We start from the raw sequence: 8,549 nt of genomic DNA on the forward strand, positions 1-8,549 counted from the left end.
CCCACAAAAAAAAAGAGAGGGGGGAGAGAGAGAGAGAGAGAGAGAGAGAGAGAGAGAGAGAGAGAGAGAGAGAGAGAAACAAGACCTTAATCACATACCTGGGCTGGAGATGTATCTTAGTTGGTAGAATGCATGGTTTGCATGCATGAGGCCCTGGGTTCCAATCCCAGCACTTCATAAACCAGATGTGGTGGTACATGTATGTAATGCTGGAACTCGGGAGAGAGAAGCAAAAGGATCAGGAATTCATAGCCATTTTCTGCTACTTAGCAAGTTTGATGCCACTCTGGGCTACACAGGTACCTGTTTTAAAAACAAACAAGCAAGCAATCATGTATCATCATCATCATGCTGAAGTAACAGTATCCTTAACATCATCTAATTCTCAGTCAGTACTAAAAATTTCCTGATTATTTCAATGTCTATTTCCCTCTTTTTTGTTTTTGTTTTGAGACAGTGTCTCATGTAGTCCAAACTGGTCTCAAACTCTCTAAGTGGCAGAAGGTGACTTTGAACTCCTGATCCTCCTGCTTCCACTTCCCAATGCTAGAATTATAGAAACACACCACCAAACCTGGCTTTTGATGTCACTTCATAATTTTTTTGTTTGATTTTTTATTTATTTTTATTTTACGTGTATGAGTGTTATGCCTGCATGTGTGTAAGTGCACCCATGTCATGCAATGCCCTAGGAAAACAGAAGAGGGTGTCAGATCCCCTGGAACTGGAGTTACAGATGATTGTTAGCTACCTTGTGGGTGCTGGGATTCTGAGCCCAGGTCTTCTGCAATAGCCAGTGCTCTTAAACACTGAGCAATCTCTCCAGCCCCGTTTACTTATTTATTTATTTATTTACTTATTTATTTTTTAAACAGGATCTCACAGTAGCCCCTATTGGCCTGGAGCTCACTATGTAGACCAGGCTGGCCTTAGTCTCACAGAGATCTGCCTGACTCTGACTCCTGAGTGCTGGGATTAAAGACTTGCACTATCATACTCAGCATTCTTTTGATTTTTAAAAAAAATTAAGTGAATTTTTTATTTATTACTTTGATTTTATGTGTATGAGTATATTGTCTACATGTATGTAATTATATCCATGTTGTGCAGTGCCCATGGAGATCAGAAGAAGGCAGTGGATCCATTGGAACTGGAGTTATAGACAGTTATTGTGCTGGATAGCCTTAGTGTCAACTTGACACACCTGGGTTGAGGGAGCCTCAGTCGGGGAATTGCCTCCATTGGACTGGCCTGTGGCCATGTCTGTGGGGCATTTTCTTGATTGTTGAGTGATGTGGGAGGTCCCAGCCCACTGTGCGTGGTGCCATTCCTGGGCAGGTGGGCCTGTGTTGGATATGAGCACAAGCTGAGCAGGGGCCAGGGGAGCAAGCCAGTAAGCAGCATTCCTCCATGGCCTGTGCTCCAGCTCCTGCTTCCAGATTCCTGCCCCGAGTTCCTACCTTGGGCTCCCTGATGAACTGTGACCTGGGAGATGCAAGATAAATAAAGCCTTTCCTCCCCAAGTTGGTAGTGGTCAGAGTATTTTGTCACAGCAATGAAGAAACAAACCAGGACAGTTATTAACCTCTATATGGGTAACTGGGATTCAAACCCAGGTCCTCTGCAAGAGCAGTCAATGTTCTTAACCGTTGAGCCATCTCTCCAGTTTGTTCCTGTTCTCTCTCCCTCCCTCCCTCCCTCCCTCCCTCCCTCCCAGAGTATTACTCTGTAGCCCAAGCTGACATGGAATTCACCTAGGCTAGCCTCAAACTCCAAATGATCTTCCAGCCTTCCAAAGTGCTGGGATTACAGATGTGAACCTGTACATGACTCAAAAATGGTTTGTTTGAATTGGAATCTAATAAAAGCCTCTCCCTCTGAAAGGCTGGGATTATAAATGTGTACTCCCTCACCTGAGGATCAAACGTGGAGCTTTGTGTATGTCAGGCAAGCACTCTACTAACCAAATTATGTCTCTAGACATATAATAGTGTGTTTCATCTTTTTTTTTAAATCAGGTGGAGTCTCACTATGTACTGGGATTACAGATGTGTGCTAGCATCTGGGATCACTATGTTTCCCAAGTACTGGGATTACAGATATGTGCTAGCACACATGACCTGTTTTACTGTTACTGAGAAAAGGCCACTTTGCTCCAGCATTTTCCTCACACTTAGTTTAGATATACTCATATGGTGTACTTTAGCAAAGGAAGGAAGTAGGGGTAGCAGGTAAGATGCAATGATGTCATTAAAGACATGGCTGACTGCAAAGTTAAGTTAGTTGGAAGTAACTACCACTGTGAGATCACGAGATGAAGAGTTTGTGGCCATATCTAGAAAAGAGTTGACATTCAAAGGTAAAGTTTTGAGCTGGGGTGGTGGCCCATACCTTTAATCTCAGCCCTTCGGAAGTGTATCTTTATATTTACAGACAAGTGTACCTCTCACCATTCATCAAAGAAACTTCTTTTACAATAGATGGAGACTATCATGAAATTCTGCAACTGTGTCAAATACAGAGAATAAGTGTCTGTGAGGTGTCTAGCTCTAAGTAGTGTTACATCTATAATGCAACCTCTACACCTAGGGTTGAGGAAACATAGAATGACAAGGGATGGAAAGAATATTAATGCATCTCTCAATTCTCACCAGTGAAGTTTCCTTATGCATCAGATGGTGATTAAACCAGAAAGCCACAATTGGCCAAAGTGCAGGAAAAAAAGACTGCAGAGTGCTTATCACCAAATAGGACATGTGTATGAAACCTTTGCCACCCAAGACTCAGAAATCATTGTGGAAGAGAGGGGCAGAAAGATTGTTAAGAGCCAGAGGTGATTGATGACCATAAGAAAACAGAGTTTTCCAGACAGCTGGGAAGTTACTCAAATGAACTTACAGCAATGGTGGCAGCACACACAAGACCCGTGCAAGATCAAGTCAGACAAAATTCCAATTCCAGCAATGGAAGTGTGTAAGAAGCTCCAACCTTAGCTAATGAACTATTGGCAACAGATAACTACTGGGAGAGGAAGAGACAGTTTTCTTCAAGTATGTGACACAAGATAGGTTAACCTGACTCCAGTGGATGAATGTACACTGAAGGACATTTGAGAACACAAATTTGACTTGATAGGCCTTAAGATATATGACAGACTACATGAAATTCAGTGAGGGACTCAAGAGGGGTTCTAAATACGATCAAAACATATTGTATGAAATTCAAAAAAAATGAATTCAAAAAAAAAAAAGAAAAAGTAAGGCTCTAATAGAGAATGACTGAAAACAGAGAGGGAAGATTATTAACAGAACCTAGAATAGAGAGATAAATTTTATAGGAGCACAGTAGAGGCACTTTATCGGAACATTGAGTTATGTTTCTCAGGCCAGTGAGATGGCTCAGCATGGGCTACATGATGAGACCTTGTCCAAAAGAAACAAAATCAGGTTGGAGAGACGGCTCAGTAGTTCAGAGCACTGACTGCTCTTACAGAGGGCCTGGGTTCAATTCCTAGCACCCACGTAGTGGCTAACAACTGTCTGTAACTCCAATTTCAGGAATCTGATATGTTCGTCTGACCTCTGCAGGCACTGCACAACATGGGTGAACTTACACTCATGCAGCCTCTGCCGGCACTGCATGATGGGTGAACTTACACACATCAAATAAAAATAAATAAATAAATTTATGAAAAAAGAGCACTGACTGCTTTTGCAGAGGACTCAGGTTTGGTTCCCAGCATCTACATGGTGGCTAACTGGCCTTGACTCCAGTTCCAGGGGATCTGATGCCCTCTTATGACCACGGAGAGCACTGCATGACATAGGTGTACTTGCATGCAGGCAATATAGTCATACACATAAAATAAAAATAATAAATAAAATATTTTTAAAAATTTGTAAGTTGCTTTTATATATCATCCTAAAATAAAAACACATTTGCAACTGGGAACGTACGTAATCTAGGTAACAATCTGAAAAAACATGGGTTCTTACTCTTTTTGGTTTTTTTCGTTCACTTGAATTGGAATATGATTACATAGCTTTGGCTGGGCTGGAACTCACTATGTCGACTGGGTTGGTCTTGAACTTAAGGTGATCTCCTGTGTCTGCTTCCCAAGTGCTGGATGATATGCATGAGTCACCACACCTGGATTCTTAGTCTTTTGGGAATTTGAGTTTAGATTGTCTTTGGAGTTGACTGAAACTCAGGAGTCAATCCTTATACCTTGAGCCTAAATTTCTAGCTATTTATAGGCAGGCTGTTAAAAGGCATAGCAAGTCTAATTTTGAAAAGGCAATGTGGGTGGAAAGCATAGGTAGAGCTTTTCAGTAAGACTTAATTATTCTTAACCTGTGAATACATAATTATATAATTTTTTATGATGAATTTTCATTTTTAGAACTCTATGGTGGGAATCATTAACGCTTATGTGAAAGTCATATAATTCTGATTTTTTATAGCTTTAAATCATCAGCTCCTAAATATATACTAATTACTGGCTGTATAATAAAGCATCTTCATTGGTACATTAAACGAATTTGAAATAAGAATGTCATTATGAAGAAAAACACTGAATGTTGAACAGTTATTTGACAAGGATACCAATAGACTATTAATATCTTGCCTGCATCGATGGGAAAAGAAGAAAGGACAAGTGGCAATGAATAGCATTTTTCCTTTTCATGGCATATATAAGGTGGAGAGGATAGCATATTGAAAACACTGATGAGGTCTGTTTAACAGCAAGCATGAAGTATGTCTGGGGAGACCTACTTCTGATATTAGGCAGTTGAAAAATGCTTTTTTCTTATAAAATAGTATTGAATCTGTTTCAATAATTGCTATGGTTTTAGACTTTAGCAAATATTGGCTGAGGATTTAGCTCAGTTGGTACATTGTTTGCATAGCCTGTGTGAAGCCTTGGGTTCAGTCCCCAGCACCATATAATGCATGTGTGGTGCCCCATGCTTGCAATCCCAGCACTCCGGAAGTGGAAGCAGAGGGATCAGGAGGTCAAGGTCACTCTCAGCTTCACAGTGAGTTTGAAAGCAACATGGACACATGAGATCTGTCTCAAAATAAAATGAAGAGATTTCTGCAAACACCACTTCCAATGCTTTCCATTTATGCTTAATGTGCAGACCTTTCATTTGGGATCTTATTTCTTTATATTTTTTCTTTAATGCCTTCTATTTTGTTGCTAACTTTGCTTCAAGTTCTGGTTTTGGCTTGCTTGAAAATTTTTATTTTTGTTGTACTAGGCTTATTTATTTATTGCAGTATTGGGTGATGAACTGAGGGCTTTTCCAATTCGAGGCAAGTGCTCTATCACTGAGCTATTTCTGCAGTTATGTATTTGCTTATTTTCAAACAGGGTCTCACTACACTGCCTAGGCTGACCTTGAACTCATTCTGTGTCCCAGGCAGGCCTTAAATTTGTAAATCTCTTGCCTCATTCTCCCCAGCAACTGCGATTATAGCCCTCTGCCACCACACTTGGCTAGCCTCATATTCTCTCTCTCTCTCTCTCTCTCTCTCTCTCTCTCTCTCTCTCTCATCTCTCTCTCTCTGGTTTTTTGTTTTGTTTTTTTTTTGGGTTTATTTATTTATTTAATTTTTTTTTGAGGCAGGGTCTCCCTATAGCTCCCAGCTGGACTATAACTCGCCATGTAGACCAGGCTGGGTTCAATCTCAGAGATCCACCTGCCTTTGTATCTGGAGTTCTGGGACTAAAGTAAGCACCAGCATGCCTGGCCTGGCTTAGATTTATTTTTGAAAGATCTTTTCTAGGTGCTACAGAATTAAGGCTGACTTTGTTTTTGTTTTGTTTAGCATCTCTATGTAACCCAAGCTAGCCTTCACCTTGTAAATCCTCCTGCTTCTGTCTCTGGATGCTGGGATTGCCTCGCCATGCTCATGGAGTCATTTTCTTTTGGCCATTGAACATATTCCAAAGTCTTCTGGTTTCTATTGCTGCTGATAAAAAGCATGGATTTCTGTAATTTGCTTTTTCTCTACTTTAAAGGTTTCTTTTTGTTTTGGGTATTCTGCAACTTCACTGTTGTGTACTGAAGTGAGGATTTATTGTTCTTTGACTCACTTAGGATTTGGAGGGCTTCCTAAGACAGTGGGTTGGAGTCTATCATCAGTTCTGAAAAGTTCTCAACCATTATCCTGTCAAATATTGCTCTGCCCATCGTCTTTTTGCTTTTCTTCCAAAGCTGTAATTAGATTTATTTTAAATCTCACAATGTCTTCCACTGTCACTTAAATTCTTTTATATCTATCACATCTGCATAGTTACAAAAAGGTTTTCGTTTTTAGTTTTAAAAATTAAAAAATCCCCCTCCGCCCGTGCCACAGTACACACGTGGAGGTCAGAGAACAACTTTTTGGGAGTTGATTCTCACCTTTCACCTTGTTATGAGACAGGGTCTCTCTTGTTTCTGTTGCTTCACTGCATACTTCAGGTTGACAGACCTATGCAGAGCTTACAGGTAAATTTCCTGTCTCTGCCTCTCGTCTTGCCACAAGAGTGCTGGCATTACAGATATGCACTACCTTATCCAGTTCTTTAATTTTGAAAATATTTTATTCTTATTTAATATGTATGGGTGTATTGCCTCCATGTAGGTAGGTGCACCTGTGTTCCGAAATGCCCTTGGTGGTCAGAAGAGGGCGTAGGATCCCTCACAACTGGAATTACAGACGGTTGTTAGCCACCTTGTGGGTGCCAGGCTGAGAATCTGGATCCTCTGCAAGAGCAGTCAGTGCTCTTAACCACTGAGCCATCTATCCAGTTTTTATATGGGTTCTGGTAACCCAAACTCAGGTCATCAGGCTTATGTAGTAAATGCTTTTACCCACTGAGCCATCTCCTTGATTCTTCTTCTTTTTAAGATTTTACTTTTGATTATGCGTATGTGGGTGTATCTTGTGTGGGTATGTACACATGAGTGCAAGTGCCCTTAGAGGCCAGAGGTGATTCCTAGAGCCAGAGTTAAGGTTGTGAGTCTGCAGGTGTGGATGCTGGGAACCAAATTCAGGTCATCTGTAAAAGCAGTATGCACTCTTAACCACTAAGCCATCTTTCTAGTCCCCTGACTTTTTGATTTGATATAAAGACTCAAGTAGCCCAAGCTCACTTGTAATTCCCTATGCAGCTAAGGATGATCTTAGACTCCTGATCCTCCTGTCCCCACATCCTAAATACTGAGATTATGATCATGCACCACCACCCCTGCAAGTCTATTATTATTATTATTTAAAATTTTATGTGTATGAGTGAATTGCCTGCAGGTATGTAAATGCACTGTGTTGTGCAGTGTCCATGGACATCAGAAGAGGACATTGGATTCCCTGGAACTGGAGTTACGAATGGTTGTTAGCTGCTATGTGGATGCTGAGAATCAAACCTGGGTCCTCTTGAAGAACAGCCAGTGCTCTTAACTGCTGAGCCACCTCTCCAACCCCTCTTTTTTTAATTTTACTTTTTCTATTGCATTGGGATACTTATTTCTATCTTCCATCCTCTAGCTTATATTTCTGTGTCAAATAGATTATTAATCCCATCCATTGATTTTAAAAATGTTATATACATATAATTTCAGTTCTTCAAATTCTACTCGTTGGTCTGGGGAGAGAGTTCAGTTGGTGAAGTGGTTGCAATGCAAGCATGAAGACTTGAGTTCAAACCCCAGGACTTACAAAAAAAGAGATGTTCAATTGCAATCCCAGTGTTAATGAGGCAGAGACAGACAGATGCCCAGGGCTCCTTTTTCAGGCAGTTTAGACAAACAGGCAAGCCCAGGCCAATGAAAGATCCTGTCTCAGAAAACAAGGTGGATGGCTCCTGAGGAATGACACCTGAGGTCTCCACATGCATGTGCACTGTGCACATATATAACAATGCACACACATTCACAAATGCAGAAAAAAAGTGTTTTCTCAAATATCCTTATTGATTACAGTTTCTTGCTCTCTGCACACATTTCTAAGCTTGTCTTTTATTCATATTTACTACTGTTATTTTACAGTTTGTGCTTCATAAATCCAGTATCTGAAGTCTTTTGAAAATCTTTTCTTGTAAGGCATAAAATTGAATGAGTTTTTTAACCTTTAAAAAAGATCTCCATTTCAGTTTAGAATATATTGTTCCTTGCAGAAAGACTCATTGTTTTTGCTACCAACACTGAGATGTTGGCACATGCATCTCTAATCTATATGCATCTGATTATTACTACTCATAATCGGTTGCACTTGGATCCTTGGCCCCTGTGTATGTCTATAAAGTCATCGGGTAGATTTCAGTGGTAATGTTTATCACCTCTACTATTAGCATGATGTAAATTTCCATGTATTCTCCTCAAATATAATACATTTTTTTTAAATTTGTTGATTTTTTTGTCTGTTGTATATCACACAGAACATCCCAAACTATCTTATTCGACTATACACCCACTTCCCAGATGGCACCCTCCCATAGCCTCCCTCCCCCTACTAGAGCCCTTATATTCTGATATCCCTGCTACTGTCTGCTGTGTTGT

The 8,549-nt window shown here is 40.4% G+C and overlaps 1 long non-coding RNA gene across 3 annotated transcripts in view; it reads right to left on the minus strand.

The window, feature by feature from the left end:
* LOC103740580 overlaps positions 1-8,549 on the minus strand; it is a 38,018-nt gene that overhangs the window by 24,324 nt on the left and 5,145 nt on the right. For all 3 annotated transcript variants that reach the window (XR_003850796.1, XR_001872629.2, XR_607551.3), the window contains exon 3: positions 99-303. This is a non-coding gene — a long non-coding RNA (uncharacterized LOC103740580). The remainder of the gene's footprint in view (positions 1-98; positions 304-8,549) is intronic.

Source organism: Nannospalax galili, unplaced genomic scaffold (genome assembly GCF_000622305.1).
Source record: "Nannospalax galili isolate Female #2095 unplaced genomic scaffold, S.galili_v1.0 scaffold2441, whole genome shotgun sequence".
Taxonomy (NCBI): Eukaryota; Metazoa; Chordata; class Mammalia; order Rodentia; family Spalacidae; genus Nannospalax; species Nannospalax galili.